The sequence below is a fragment of the Meriones unguiculatus genome, chromosome 16, assembly GCF_030254825.1.
Source record: "Meriones unguiculatus strain TT.TT164.6M chromosome 16, Bangor_MerUng_6.1, whole genome shotgun sequence".
In the NCBI taxonomy this organism is placed as follows: domain Eukaryota; kingdom Metazoa; phylum Chordata; class Mammalia; order Rodentia; family Muridae; genus Meriones; species Meriones unguiculatus.
In genome coordinates, this window is record NC_083363.1 from 31,374,402 (window position 1) to 31,390,557 (window position 16,156).

The 16,156-nt window shown below is 51.1% G+C and overlaps 1 protein-coding gene across 1 annotated transcript in view; it reads left to right on the forward strand.

Annotated features, from left to right (window-relative positions):
* Positions 1 to 408: 408 nt before the first annotated feature.
* Positions 409 to 16,156, forward strand: part of Lrfn2 (leucine rich repeat and fibronectin type III domain containing 2) — a 163,953-nt gene continuing 148,205 nt past the window's right edge. Inside the window, exon 1 of the mRNA XM_060369637.1 lies at positions 409 to 1,436. The gene's annotated coding sequence lies outside the window, so the exon portion shown is untranslated. The remainder of the gene's footprint in view (positions 1,437 to 16,156) is intronic.

The following is a 16,156-nucleotide window of genomic DNA, read 5'->3' on the forward strand; positions in this document are numbered from 1 at the left end:
TGAGCCAGCTTTGTGAGTCTAAGCCCACAAACAGCCCAGAATGGTGACTCTACTATCTACCACGTGCCTTAGACATTCTGCTTTAATCTGGGGCTTCAGATTCTTGCTATGTCACATGTGTTGTGTGGTGGAGGAGGAGGGTGTGCTGGGCAGTCAAACAAGTGCTTCCAGGTATCAGGCGCCTGGACAGTCTTGAAACGTTGAGGAAAAATCTGTTGTGTGTGCACACGCAGCGCGGATTGCTCTAGGTCCCTGGCTAACGTGCGGGATCCTAGCTGGGTTCAGGGCTGGGTGGGCGCGATCCTCCCGTCGCCACCCCCACCCTCAGCCCCCGGCCAACGCGATCCGGTTTTCCTCCGGCAGGCGGCGGGCTGGCAGCCGTGTGCAAGGCGCGCTGCGCACGGGAGGCGGCAGCACGGGCTCGCCCGGGCCGCGGGGATCGCCTTGCGCAGGGGCTGCCGTGTCACTGCGCGACAGATCGAGCCGCTCCTCTGTGTTCTCGGGGTCGGTGGCCCCGCTGGACTGCAGCTCCAGTCCGTTTACCCGGCGGCAACGCTGCCAGGCCGCGGATCCTCCGGTTGTAGATCCCCGCTGAAGCAGGCGCTGGGGTCCGGAGCTACTGCAGCTCCGCAGGCAGCCGCTGGGGGCTGCAGAGCCGGCCAGCCCGGCGGGGACCGTGCGCCTGCTCTGCCTGCGAGTCTTGGGGCGCCTCGGGTCTCTAAAGCTGTCTGCACCGCTGGCCGCAGCTGCCTGCACAACCCGCCCAGACCCGTGCTTGCGATCAGTGCGTGTGTGTGTGTGTGTGTGTGTGTGTGTGTGTGTGTGTGTGTATGAAAGAGAGAGAGAGAGAGAGGAGAGCGAGCGAGCTTGTGCGCGCACGCGTGGGGGGCAGTGTGCATGCGGTGAGTGCGGGGGAGTGTGTTTGTGTGTGTGCGTGTGGGTGTGAGTGCCTGGCTCCCTCTCTCTGACACACACACACACACACACACACACACACACACACGAGGACAGGCTCATCTGAACTTGAAGACATCCCACATTCCAAGAGGCCGCAGGTTCCTGGGGATGCCAGGGTTTCTTCAATCAGGAAAATCCTACCCTCATCTTCCTAGAAGGAATTATCTTCTTTCCTTTTTTTTCCCCCTATTTTTTTTTTTTTTTTTTAAATCTGGAAGAGAAGAGCACAAGTTGTACTCCCCCTCCCGCTCCTCCTTGCTAAATGCCATGGATATAACTGAATAAGCTGCTCAGGGCTTTCCCCGCGTGGATGGTCCGAGGCCACCATCTGCCTGCCTTCGCTGGATTGCTGCAGCTGGAGCGCTTAGCGTGAGCCTGTCTCGGGCCAGGAAGGATGCCTGGCCGAGCCAGAGAGCCCGGGCGCCCTGCGGAGCCGGCCTCGGAGCCTACCCGTCACGGGTAGATGCCGCCTTGCCCAGGTGAGTGGCCCTCCCTGCTGCGTCTTGGCGATGCTGGGTGTCCACGGGAGATGGGCGCAGGGATGTGCGCATCCGGGGGGAACAGGGGAACTTTGCCTCTTCTCCTGCCTCACTTGAAGACTTCCTCCATCCTGGGTACTCGTGTGGACGCCTTCTCTTTTTCAGCCTTCCTCCTACTTGTGTTTTGATAGTGTGTTTTTGTGGCAAGGGGAGACTGACGGGGAGGGAGGGAGGATAGCGGGTCCCGGTGAGGCTCAAGTCTGGGTGAGGCTCGGAAGGGACCCTAGCCGCCCAGAAGGAAATCCTTGAATGCAGAACTTTGCCGCCAGACCACTCTGTTGCATCTTAGCACATTCCAGGCCTGGCTAGGACGTTGCTGGGGTCTGCGTGAAGATTCGGGGGTCGTCTAGGGCTGGGCGGGTGGGGTGTAGATAAACGGGGCGGGTGTGTGTGTGTGTGTGTGTGTGTGTGTGTGTGTGTGTGTGTGTGATGCAGTGCCGTGGAGGGGAGGGAGAGCTAGCGGCGTGGTTGCTGGGGACCCTCTCCTGGCCTCAGGCAGATCTAACCAAGACCAGGAGGACTGTGTGCGCCCAAATGGCTTGGAGCAATAGAATGCCATGATGAAGCAATATGTAAGCTAGCATTAGCCAAGCCCAGGTTGGTAGGTCTCTGTCTCCCACCAGCCCTGCCCTGCTTCTAAAGCTGGCCTTGAGCAAAGCGGATTGAGAACAGCAAGACAGCTCCCAGAAGGAGGGCAGTGCCTTGTTCCTGGTCTTCTCCACGGAGAGCACAAAGGACAGAAGCATTGGGTTTCAGGGAGAGGAGCCCAGACTGCCAGATCTGGAGAGAGGGAGAGGAGAGAGAGAGAGAGAGAGAGAGAGAGAGAGAGAGAGAGAGAGAGAACAGGAATCAGGCAGAGCCTGCAGAGGAACTGAGCACGACTCATGCCAAGTGCACTCAGAAACAGCTGCAAACAGACAGCCACCTGCAGGGAGAGGGGCTGAGAGCCTGTCCTCCAAGCTGGAGTTGCAAGCGTGGCTATAGATATTAACCCTCTATCCTGGTCAAAGCAGTGCACGTGTGTGTGTGTGTGTGTGTGTGTGTGTGTGTGTGTGTGTGTGTGTGTTGTAGCTGTCTGTGTGTCTGTCTGTCTGTGTGTCTGGAACTTGGGAGAACTGACCCCTGGAGCTGTGGTAGGAAGCCAGCTAAAGAAGAAAGTACCTCCAGGCTGTGGAGTTCGAGGCTCCAGCGCAGAGCTTTTAGGTGGACTGCTGCCCTTGGGCGGGGGCTCATGAGAACTAGTGCGTATGCATCAGGGAGGCTGGTGAAATGGGAGCGAGCAAACTGTGGTTTTGTTCCATGTCCTGGGTCCAGAGCGAGTTCTAAACAGCAAGCCACGCAGCCAGGAGGGCTGTGGGACTTGCTGAGGGAGGCTGTCAGAGGCTGAAAGGGGAGAGAGCTGGGCGAGAGGGAGCTGAGCTGCTCCAGCCTACCCTCTCACCGGCTGTGGTGCGTCCTTTCTCTGTGCTGTGGGCAGGGGGTGCAGGCTTCCGTAGCCTCTCCTCCAGGCCTCCTCCTATGCTCTGCTGCAAGCCCCCTTCTGGTCTAATTCCTGCCCGGAAGGTAATTCTTAATCTTCTTTCCCTCACCCCGGGGAACACAGGCAGCAAACTGAGCATTTCTGGTGCAGTCTCTGGTGGTGCTCCTCAGGAGACCAGCTCCTAGGGACAGTTCCCGGTACAGGACAGGGTCAGCCATGGTCACCAGAAGGCTGGGATCCTATGTCTTTCTCTGAAGTGTGGGCTTTTTCCCCAAGGCCTAGACATGTGAGCGGCTGGGGGGGGGGAGCTGGGAGCAGTGACAGCCGGGCTGAGCAGGATGGGAGGAGAGAGGAAGAGAATAAGGGGTGCAGACAGGAGGGGAGGTGCTCTAAGACCCCGTGGCCCTGATTTGGCTCAGGAGAGAACCTGTTTTCTTACCCTCGCTCCTGCTTCAAAGTAAAAAATCAAGGCTTCTGGCTTCCAAGTGCCAGCATGCAGGGTGGAGCAAGTCTGTTCTTTTATCTTGCCTTTCTTGTTGTTGTCTTTGGGGTGTGTAGAAACTTCTAAGTTCCCAGCCTAGGGGTGGGGGTGGGGTGTCAACTCAGGGACAGTGGAGAATGGATGTTGGAATTGGAATTGCTTTCCAGAAGTCCCCTGTCCTGAGACAAGGATGAGCACAGTGACTGAACCTAGAGGAGTCACTGAGTAATGGGAGAGGCTACCAGATGAGGGCAGAGAATTGGAGCAAAGAAACACACCCACATGCATGCACATACAAACACACATGCACACACACATACACTTATACACGTACACATAAACACATATGCACGCACGTGTGCAGGCCTGAGCACACACACACACACACACACACACACACACACACACACACACAGCTATACTCTGAGCAAAGGCCCTTGTGGATTTCTTTGGGCAAAGGTGGCAGAGATAGACTTTTATGGTTCTTTTGTCACATACTAAGGATTGAGATTCCATTTGCATTGCCCAGCCAGGTTCAAATTCTGACTCTGCCATGTTTGTGTTAGTCACTTGAGACCCCGAGGTGAAATGAAATGATCATATGCATCTGGCAAGTGTGCACTGACCTGTGTTTTCCTGGCAGGCTCCATACCCTTTCTTGGCTCCCAGGAACGGCTCCATCCATGGGAAGAGTAGGGAGGCAGAGGGAGGCCTCCAGAGACCTGGAGGGTGGAGGGATGGCTTCTCTGCTTTCCTTCTCCCTTAGGAAGCTCTACAGAAAACTTTAGGGATGGATTTAAGGTCATAACCTTCACCTCTGGGGCCCTGGCATCTGCTTCTCTCCTTCCTGTGTGCTTTGGGGTCTCCTAGCCATGGGTGTTTGCTCAGAAAGCCAGGCTCTATGGTTCACAGTTTCGTTCCTTATCCTTCCCTGCCTGAGGCTTGAGTGTGAAGCACTTCCTTCAGCCCCTACTGTCTCCTCTGCACCCTAACCTCACACAGACATCCACCCTGAATTGCAGCTATTGGCCACCACATCTGACTGCTTTCCCTTTGCTACAGAGTTATGTCATGTAGCTCAGGCTAGCTTCCAGCTTATGATCCTTGTGCCTCGGTTCTGACAATTGATGGGTTCACAGGTGTATGCCTGGTTGTGAGGTAGCTTGAGAGTGTGCGTTCTAAAGCTCCTCTCTGGCTCAGCCTTGCCCTAGCCATGAATCAGACTCACATGTCTAGAAACAGACACTAGACAGTCAGGACAGCTCTGTGGGCAGGATGCCTGGGGGAAATAGTGCTGTGAGCACCAGTTCCATTTAGAGGTCCTTCCTCCATCTCGTGTGTAACTGGCTAACCCTTGTCTCCCCAGATGTTAGGACTCACACTAAAAGTTGGTGCCTGTGTCAGAAAAAGGCCAGACCCAGGGCTGGGGTATTGCTGGTGGGTTTATGTGGATCAGATTTGTGTAGGCCTGCTGTTCCCATCAGGCATCAGGCCTGCTGGTGGGTACTATTCCTCTGGGGACAGAGCAGTCAAGGTTGCTGAGGGAAGCCATGTGGTCCGTGTTGCTCAACAGACTCTAGAGCAGACAGCTGGCAAGGGACACACACCAGCATGTGCATCAGGTGGCAGGCACCGAAGAAGGACCCAGGGGTGTGGCCCTTAGGGACCCTGCTCTTCCATCTTCTTTCACTATTCCTCCGGGAAGGATACTTTGCAGAAACTTTTTCCTCGTCATTTGTCCCACAGATATACAGTTTCTCCTTCTACCCTGGGCACACAGTATTTTACAGGCGGAAAGAAGGGAGGTTTGTTTATTTCATTTTTGTTGCGTCTCCACCAAGAAGTCATTTCCCCTCTTGGGGGCGATATTGTTCCTGCTGAGTATGCATGTCTTTAGGGCCCATGGACAGAAGCAGAGGACATGGATTCACAGATTCAGGGGCAGGAAGAGCCAGCAGGTGCTAGAGGACAGATTCCTGCTACCTGATCACCTCAACCCTCAGCCAAGCACAGTCACTGGCAGCTTCTCGGCCATCAAAGCATCCTCATCCCCACTCTCTCCTCCCTGCCCCCCTACAGTGTCCTGAGTAGGAGTTTCAGATGGAGGAAGGGAAGCAGCCGGGATGAAAAAGGTCAAGAAGATGAGGTCAGAAGACAAAGGTCAGAGATGAGAACGTTTCAGTCACCTGGCTTGTGACAATGTTGATGCTGAATGCACAGAAGAGTTTAAGGAACCTCCAGGGCTGCTCCAATGTTACCCCACTTTCTTTGCCTGATAAAGGGAGATTGAGCACAGGGAGGTGGGAGAGTTCTGTAGAGGAGAGGGAAGGCCACAGAAAATCAGGACATCATTGATTTTGACAGAGATGCTCTGCTGTTTGGAATATCCCTATGAGCCAAGGGCACTGGGGACCCAACCAACATGAGGACATGGGTGAAAAACTGAGGCAGAGAATGAGGAGCACAACTATGTGCCTATAATTCACTCTTATGTGGGTTGTCTGTAAGAGATCTGGTCCTGCTAATGACTGTCCTGTATTTACAGTAACAACCAGGAGCAGGAGGGCTCAGAACACATGCCATTCACACCCCACCCATGGGAGCTATACCCAAGGCACAATGGCAGAGCAGAGACCTGGGAATCTCTCTGAATCCCTCTGCAGCTCCCTCCCAGACCTTCTCCTCTCTCTTTCTCTTCCCAGAGGATCAGCCTCTCTTCCTTGCTTTATGTGAGATCTCTAATAAAAATATCCTGGAAAGGACCAGGGGTGTAGCTCTTGAGTGCTTGCCTATAATGCTTGAAGCCCAAGGTTTGATCTCTCGCACCAAATGAATTAGGTTTGGTTGCATGCTACTGCCATCTCAGAAGTGGAGGTGGGAGGATCAGAAGCTCAAAGCCATTGTCAGCTATGTGTTGAGGTCAAGGCTAGCCTGCGCTACATGAGACCCTGGAAACACAATATCTCCGTGGTCTCTCTCTTCTTGTCTGGGACTCATTTCCTATTCTTATTCCCCAGACCCCATAGTGTTCTTCGGCGCCACCACTCCATAGTCAATTCTGCTAAGGGCTGTGTGACAAAGGTACACCCTGTGGAGCTGTAAATGAGACATGTAATTGTGGCATGCTCTGGCCCTCAACATGTGTAACAGACACGTGATCCTTCAGCCACCTTCACTGTTTGTAGAAACTTGAGGGCAGACTTAGGCTGTTCCTGTACCTTCCTGCCCTCATCTTCAGAATGGGATTGGGCTACTCACCCAAGAGCCTTCTGAATCAGATCAGTTATCCTGTTTGATTGTTTGCTTGCTTGCTTGTTTTTGAGACAGGGTCTCCCTATCTGACTGCCCTGGAACTCACTATGTCAATGAGGCTGTCTTCGAACTCACAGAGATCCACCTGCCTCTGCCTTCCCAAGTGCTGGGATTAAAGGTGTGTACTGCTACACTCAACCTGCTCAAACCAGTGATCTTTTGATTTACAAGCTCATGAACTACTGCCTCAAGCAAAGGTACCTCTGCTGACCCATTTCAGCCCCAGAGAGATGGAGCTGGAGACCCGTGACCTCTTTCTCACCCTCTTCTGCCAGACAGCACTGGTCAAATGCTTCCTTTGGCTTGGTGCCCTGCACTGAGCTCCCCTTCCAGGACAGCCGAAAGCAGGCATCTTTTTCCTTGCTGACTACACACAGGCACACTCTCACATTTAAATACAGCCACCCATGGATGTACAGACATTCACACCTGCATGCCGAGGTCCATGTAGGCACACTCCCATGTTGGTACATGCGTACATGAGCATGTACTCACCTTTATACACACCTGCACACAGAGGTATACACTTCCACTCTGTCCCTCTAAAGAGCACCTTTGTAGTTCCCATAGCCCCAAGTGCACACAGTAGGACGGATTAAGAGGGCCACGATCTCCATTGATGAGCAGACAGGATGCGAGGGGAGCAGGAGAAGCAGGCAGCAGGATCCACACAGGCACATGGATTTTCCCAGTCACTGAAGAGTACCACAGCACTTCCTGCTCTGTAGACCGAGCCAGGGAAGCAGGGAGCTTAAATCTATTCACAGGCTAGCGATGGGAAACTGGGGGCCAGGGGCTCTCCCTGGGCAGTAGATGTGGCCCTGGAGGTCTTCCCCTTGTGGTTCCAGATCTATGTTCCCTACCAGACTGGTTGGTGGCCATTCTTCCTTCTTGGCTTCTGGTCTGCACCACCTTGGCTTTTGGTGTGGAGAGAAGGGAGGATGGTGCTCTGTTTCAAGGTGGGGCAAACCTTCTCCTCATCATCCAGGAACCTCTGTTCCTCAGCAGCAGACCTTGTTATTTTTTCACCTGAAATTTACTACATAGCCCAGGCTAGCCTTGAACTCAAGGAAATCCTTCTGCCTCAGCCCTCTCTCCAAAGTGTTGGAATTCTAGATGTGAGCCACTATGCCAGGCTCCATCCTCCCTTCTTTCCCACATCATGGGAACAAGGTACCATTTTGTTTATTCTGGGGAGGCCCCTCCTTCACTTCAAGATTTCAAGACTTTAAGAAACCTGATTATTTGGGGTACAGTGGTCCAGCCCAAACTCCTTTGTCCATATTCATCATGATTTGAGGGCCACTTGTTCTCCTCTGTTCAGAGGAGTTTACCCAGTACTCCCTGAATGTCTGCCATATGCCATTCTGCAGGCCAGCTGTTGCAAAGACAGTTCACCTCCAGTTCATGCTGCCTTATAGTCTCAGTGTCCACTTGGTTTATTTCTATAGGTACTAGTTCTTGGTGGAGTTGTTAATGGGGATCCTCAGCTCTGATTGGTTTCTGATACTCTTCTTCATCTACATTCGTGTGTGTGTGTGTGTGTGTGTGTGTGTGTGTGTGTGTTCAGGATCCAGATGAAGTCACTTATGATCAACTGCATGATATAGAGTTGATAATGGTAGTGGTGAAGGTGATGATGACAGTATGGTGGTGGTGATAATGGTAAGGAGGTAGTAGTGGTGACAATAATGGTCTGGTTGTGATGATGACTGGTGATGATGGTGGTGGGAGATGATTATGGTGATGGTGTTGACTGATTAGACAATGATGTTGATGGTATAAAGACTATGGTGATGTTAGTGATGATGGAGTAGAGTGATGGTGGTGATGATGGTGGTGGTAGTGGTGGTGATGAGGAGGAATATGGGATAATGAGGATGAAATAATGGTGACCATGATGGAGTGAAATGATGGTGGTAATGACAATAAAATGATGATAATGACAACTAGAATGATGGTAGTGGTGATGATGGAGTGAAGGGGATGGTGATGTGATAAAGGAGTGATGGCAATGATGATGGAATAATAATGATAGTAGAGTGAAGGTGATAGTTATGATGATGGAATGATGAAGACGATGGTGGAGTAGAGATGGTAGTAATGATAAAAAGATGAAGTAATAATGATAGTGATGATGTAGTGGAGGTGCTGCTGCTGCTTATGATGATGATGATGATGACAGAGTAGATGTGATAGTGTTGATGATGATAATAGGGAGCTGGTGGTGATGAGTATGACAGTCTGTGACAGCGATGCAGATGATGTGCTGCATATAAAGACAACTTAAGAAACAACCTCTCAAGCTGCTTTCCCAGATCCCTCCTCTAACCTGACTCTAAGCTGACACCTTACTATCTTACCCAAGTAGAATCAATGAGATCAAGAGATTGGGAACTTAATTTAGGGACAGCTGACCCTAAGGGAACCATTTAAGCTTCCTTGTGGCCTGAGTACCTGCGTCATCTGGATTGGACTAAGGAGAACTTGGGGGAGAGACCCTAGATTAGATCCTGAATCCTCTATCCAGAGTCACAGCCTCCCAGCACATGATAATTGTCAGCCATCACACCTGGAGGGGAACAATGTCCAGTGTGTAGTTAGAAGAGAACCTGGATGTGGGTCTGCTGGCAGGGAACAGTCCCTGTAGTGAGAGCAGTTGCAAAGGGCAGGCAGGTCTCTTATACTTGGTAAGGCTTCATCTGGTATGACAAGGCAGGTTCCTTGTCCTTAGAAAGTCTAGGCTATGATGAGAATGGGGTAGATGAATGTGACATATCTTTAAGGATCTGGGCACCAAAATTATGAACATGGCATCTTTAGTGATGTGTGCATGTGTGTATACAGGCCCCCATTGCTGGGGCTTCTACAGGTTCTGCTATCTAAATTTTAGCAGATGACTATCTGCGCCTTGTTTTTTGTTTTGTTTTGTTTTCATCTATGAAATGGAAATAATACTAGTGTCTACTTTTTTAGGCTTCAAGAATTAAATGAGTTACTATATGTAAAGCACTTGGATCAGTGTCTGGCACTATAAGGCCTTGTGAGCTAACCATGGCAGAAGTTGTAGACACAGTAGTTATCCTAAGTGTGGGAGGGACCACTATTCACCTACTTACAAAATATTCTATCTCAGTGACCACCTCTTAAAGTGCATATTACTTTGGGGGAATGTATGATGTTTTCTATGTCATTACATTTGTCATTTCCACCAGGTCTAGTGGGCAGGAGCACACACACACACCATTGTAATGACTGCACCCAGGGGAAGGTTATAAAGAGACGAGAGAGTTATCAAGGGACTCCGCTCCACTGATTCTTTTTTAGACTGCACAACTACAGTATGTTCAGTGGAAGGGTTGTGGGGAGGGATAAGAAGCAGAGGGTATGGGGTGAGGGTGGCGTATGTGTTCGCACTTGCTCCAGTGGGGGAGCACATTCCTGTCTGAGCAAGTCTGTAGAGTGTGGTGGAGGAGATGCAGGCAGGCTGTGTCTACAGAGCGCAGCGTGTTGAAGGGTTGGGCATTAGAGGCAGATCTGAGCGTACACGGAGCCCCTGGGAACTCTAGTGAGTGTGCCACACTGTGGGGGTTTGATAATGGTCTCCATCCCCTGAGGGTATAAACCTGGTGGGGGGGGCAAGGAGGTTGTGTGGGTGCTGCGTAGAGATAGGAGGGGGAGCCTCTATGGAAACGTGAAGCCGTTGACTGGGCCTTCTCATGGGGTAGAAGGAAGAAGGTAGAAAGACTCATATCCTAAGCAACACCTTAGCCTCTCCAGGGCTGACACCCGCTCCAGTGCCCTCCCCTGGGCTCAGCCTCTTGACTGGCCAAAAGGGCTGAGTTCTTGAGATGAAGCAATTGGCAAAGTATTGAGAAGGAGGAAATGGCTTTGGGCCTTGCACCTCTGGAAGAAGTCTGGAGACTTCTTGTGGGAGGAGACTGTGCTAGGTAGTTTTGTCAATTTGACTCAAACAAGAGTCATCTGGTTAGAGGGGCTCTCATTTGAGGCATTGTCTCGCTTACAGACTAGCCTGTGAGCATGGGTGTGGGACATTGTCTTGATTAATGGTTGATGTGGGAGAGCCCAGGTGGCAATGCCACCTCTGAGCAAGTTGTCTCCGGTTGTGTAAGAAAACAAACTGAGTAAGCCAGGAAAGTAAGCCCGCGACAGCCCTCCTCCATTGTCTCTGCCCTGGTCCCTTCTTCCAGTTCCTGCTTTGAGTCACTTCCTTGACTTCTCTTAGCAACAAGCTATCCCAGAACTGTAAGATGAAGTACACCTTCTCTCCCCAGGTTGCTTTCAGTCCTGCTGCAGAAAGCAAACTAGAACAGGTCACCTGTGTCCTGTGTCCTGGAGTTTAAGGGAACTGTGGGAGTGGGAAAGGGGCAGGAAGAAATCATGAGGTCAGTGTCCAGGGTGGGACTTGGGATAGTGGTGTGTGAGGGTGTGACCACCTGGGGAGAACAGGAATCTGGGGATGGGAGATGTGGGGGTGTGAATGGGGTACCAGGAGGAGTCTGAGAGGAGAGGTGGGGCTGGGACAGTCCCTGTACAGTAGAGGCCATGCTGACTGAAGCCCATGCTCCCTCTGCCAAGTAGGAAGTCCAGGCCTCAAGCCCAGTTTAAAACTCTGTCGAGCCTGTTTCTAACTCTCAAGCCCTTGAGTAAAGTGTGTAATCCAATGACTCGTCTCCCCAGAATGACACCCAGGTGGGGAGACAGATGTGGGTCACACGTTAGAGCAGAGATGGCGGGGACATCCCTGGCTGGCCCAGCTTTGAGTGAGATGAGTTATCTCAGGCCAAGCCACCCTGCCGCCCTGCCACTTGGCGGTCAGGCTGGTATTTACTGTATATTGGTTTTTAAATTGCAGTACCATATCGATCCCCCTTTTCGGCTCAGCCCTCATTTGCTGTCCCCTCTCCCTCTCTCAGCCTCTCTCTGTACTGCTGTGCCATTCTCCGTCTCGTCTCTCTCAGCTTGGCTTTTAATGCAGGGCTTTCTCTCCATTAAACCCTGTTACCTGTGGAACTGCGTTTCTGTCACACGCACATTACATCCTCTTCTGTCGCTGTGTGCAGCCCTTTTACGTGTTAAAGCTGTACCTGTGGCTTAGTTAATCTCTGGACCCCATGGCAGGGAGGAAGTATAGCATTGTCTCCATTTAAATGGGAGGAAATGGGTGCTCAGAGGGGCTGATGGAGTGACCAGGCCATACTTGGGTTGCAGTATGTTGTAATTGTGGTTTCTGGTTATCAGAGTTTTGTGTGAGCCCAGCAGTGCACTCACGCAAGCTCTCTCCCTCCCTCCCTCCCTCTCTCTCTCTCTCTCTCTCTCTCTCTCTCTCTCTCTCTCTTTCTATCTCTGCCTCTCTCCCTGTCTGTCTCTCTCCCCCTTTCTATCTGTCTGTCTATCTGTTTCTCTCTCTCTCTCTCTCTCTGTGTGTGTGTGTGTGTGTGTGTGTGTGTGTCTGTGTGTGTGTGTGTAGGCTGAAAGAAACCTTCAGGTGTCACCCTTTTCTTGGGCACCAACTTCTCTGTGTTTTGAATAGTATCTCATGCTTGTCTAGAGCTCCCCAAGTAGGCAAGAAAGGTTGGCCAGCAAGCTCCAGGAATTTACCTCTGCCTCCCTGGCACTGGGATTGGAAGTACTGCCAAGCTTGGTTTTTTGTTTGTTTGTTTGTTGTTTGTTTGTTTGTTTGTTTGTTTTCTGTTTTAACGTGGTTGTAGAGGTGGAACTCAGGTCCTCATGCCTGCAGAGCAAGCACTTTACTGACTTCGCCGTCTTCCCAGCCCTACTACCAAAAGCTTTACTTGCTGATGTTACACTTGCATTGATTCTATGGGATGGGTCCTATTTATTTATTTATTTATTACAGACAAGAATGGGACAGCCGAGCAGTTAAGTAGTTTACCTAAGGTCACGTAGTGAGTAAGATGTCAGGGCATGGATTCAAACACAAAAGCCTGGTCCTATGTCCATATCTCAACCACTGTTGTCCCAGGTTGGGATTCTAAGATGGGCTAGGGACATCAGGACCTCCATCACCTGGATTTGAGGACCAAAAGAATGTGACTAGAGCTTTTTGGAAGCTTGGACTCCAACCTTGGCAGTTCTGTCTAAGAGCTGTGATCTTGGGCATTTCTCTCACTGGAGCTTTTTCCCTTTTTGTAAACTGAGGCAAACACCAGTACTAAACCAGGAGGGAAGTCCCACCTGCGGAATGAATGAAGAGTTACAGCAGCCTACAGGTTCTGCAATGTGATGTTCTGTGCTTAAAAAGTCTTGGCAAGTTCCATCATTTGAGCGCATTCTTTCTTTTGGGAAAGAAATGACAGATGTACAGATGTGGAAACTGAGGCTACAGAGAGTACTAAGTATCCTAAGACTGTCACGGTCTGTTGGAATTGAGAATTCCTGGAAGCAAGACTTTCAGTTTTAGCATTAGGAGGGGGCACGGTCACCAGGTGACACCGTGCAGCTGAGCCAGCACCTGAGCCCTATGTTAGTTACTCTTCTCGCCGCTCTGACAAAGTAAACACCTGTTAGAAAGCAACTTCAGGGAGGAAGGGGTTGCGGTGGCTCACAGTTTGGGGGTACATGGTCCATCACGGTGGAGAAGGCATGACGGCAGGAAGGTGAGGCAGCTTCCATGTTCAGGAAGCAGAGGGAGACAGCTGCTGGTACTCAGCTCACTTCTTCCTTACTCCAGGACCCCAGCCCATGGAGAGGTGCCACCTACACTACTGTAGGTGGGTTTTGTTATTTATTGTTTGTTTGCGGTGGGCTTTCTAGCATCAGTTAACCCACTCTAGAACTCCCCTCACAGACATACCCAGATGTTGTATCCTTGGTGTTTCTAGAATATTCCAGATGACAAGCCATAGTAACCATCATAAGCCTTGTGTCAAAGGCCAATTACTTTGCCCTTCCCCACTCTGGGCACCCGTGGGGACATTGTCTCTCTTAGTGCCTGTGGAACCCTGATAAGCAAGCTCTAGAGATATTGTCGTATCTTGACCTCACAATAGCGGTGTATTAGGGAATCTTATCCAAATGGCAAGAAAGAAGTAAACACATGAGCTTGGAGCCCCTGAGTCCTGACCACAGTGACACATTCTCCAGACCTCTCTGCCACAGCTTCTTCCTTCAGTGTGCACACAGCCTCAGCCTTCATTCCAGCATTGGGTAGTCACATCAGGAAAAGAAGAAAACCAAGGCTCAGAAAGGCCGGGTGTCTTTTCTAAAGTCGCACCGCCTAAAAATGAGAAGAAGCAGAGATCCATGCTTCTGTCGCCTTATATGGTAGCCAAGTGCGGCCCCATTTCCTCCAGTCTATTCAGGTGTAAGCCCTCAGTCTTCCCAGGGCTGGGTACACAGAGGGCAGGCCAGATGGGCAAGGCGGGGACGTTGGCTCCTGCATTTCATTTGATGGAGTTGTCACTGTCTGATCCTTCCTCAGCAGGGAAGGGAGGCATGTCAGCCCTCCTGCTGGCTGCACATCTGCTGATGATAGAAACCCAGTGGGCTCCAAACCAGGTTCTCGATGGACATGGCTCCCTCCTACCCCAGCTGGAGACTGAAAGCAGCACTGGCTGCATTTTCCTGGTCAGGCAGCAAAGACACTGTTAATATTAGGCTTGCTTCTAAGGCAGCCAAATACAACAGTTAAGAAGGACAATGACAAGAGTCTATAAATTCTGGATGATGTTAAGAAGAGTGGCCTGGGCCCCAGGACCCATAAACCCACACAGCCTCCCAGCCACAGTGATTAATGGACCCTTCTTCTGCAGCCTCTTCTTCAGCCAGCCTCCCACTTGCAAGAGACCTTTCCTTCTTTAACTTCTACACCGTCTCATCATCCTTATCAGGACATGGTGCTCTTGGGGTCATTCATAGGGATGGACCACTCCCCCTCCCCATTGAACGGTTAGGGAAACAAAGGCACGGGGTGACTCTGTGGTCTGGACAGTGGCCCTGTTTCCTCCCAGGAAGCTCTCACCGATGAGCACGCTGTGACACAGCATGTGCTGGGCCCTATTTGGAACATATTATACTTGGGGCTCATTTGGTCCCTGGTTCCTCCATGAGACAAGGGTTTTGTTATTGTCACTGGTGGCTAGTGAGGACACTGACAAGGATGGGTCTAAGGAACCCCTCAAGATCAGACAGCCGAGCCAGGCTGGGCCCCTGTGCTCACCTTCTGATGTTAGCAAATGGTGCGGGCAATGGCCTAATCAGGACATATGAAGCACAAGCCCTGTACAAAAGGCTAAGGGAATGTGGCATAAAGGGTGTCAAGAGTGTGAGATCCAGAGGACCATGAGGACTGCCAGGAGATGCTGTCTTCTAGGTGTGACAGGATTCCTACAACCCCTGAAATATCAACAATATAGTTTCTATCACAAGACCTGAACAAGACAAAACACCAGCCAACATGCCAACACAGGAGGGTAAAATTTTTATAAGACCCGCCCCTAAAAAACAACTGCGGGCAATCAGTGACTGCTTAAAAAGAGGGAGTCAGTTTTTTCTGGGGATAAAGCACCCTGACAGGTTTCCCATTCTAAACACATGCCCAACTCTACACACATGTACATATGGGTAACAAGAACTGGACTCCAAACGTGTGTGTGTGTGTGTGTGTGTGTGTGTGTGTGTGTGTATGTAACAATAATCATAAAACAGATCATGAATTCATGATGGGGTAGAAGACACAGAAGTTGGAGGGGTGGGAGTGATGGAAATTCAGTACTAATGTATGAAATTCTCAAAAATTGGGATTTAAATTTTTTTAATGTATGGACAGAATGCCCCATGACAGGGAAGGACACCTGCTGCCCTAGGGGTGGAGCTAGAGCCTCCCTCTGCCCTATAGCCACTGGGTAGGCCAGTTCTGGCTCCCTGTGGCCTGTGGCTTCAGCACTGTCAAAGACAAGCAGGCATCACAGAAAGAGCTCAGGGCAGGAGTGTGGCACCAGGAAGCTCCACTCTTCTCAGACTCCAACTGGCATGTGATTGGTGCCATATGTGATTGGTCCTGCAAGCCTCCCTCCTGGCTTCTTTCTTCCTCTAAAATGGCTGGCGATAGCATGACTTCCAGGCCACCTGGTATCCTATACAGAGCAGGTCTCTGGTACTGGCCCCGACCCTAAGCGCCCAGTTAGAGGCAGAATGAATGCAGTGACCACACTATGCACGTGGCACTGGGAATGTTGGAAATGTCCACGGCAGTGCTAGGAATCCTGGGATTCTGCTGTTTCTGATGGGCTAGACCGTAGCTCCCTTTATCCCTGCTGCCCTGCTAGGTAAGTTTTGGCCTCTGTGGCTTTTCTGCAGCTCAGCACCACTGCGCCATCAGAGGGGAGTATGGAGTGGGCCCCT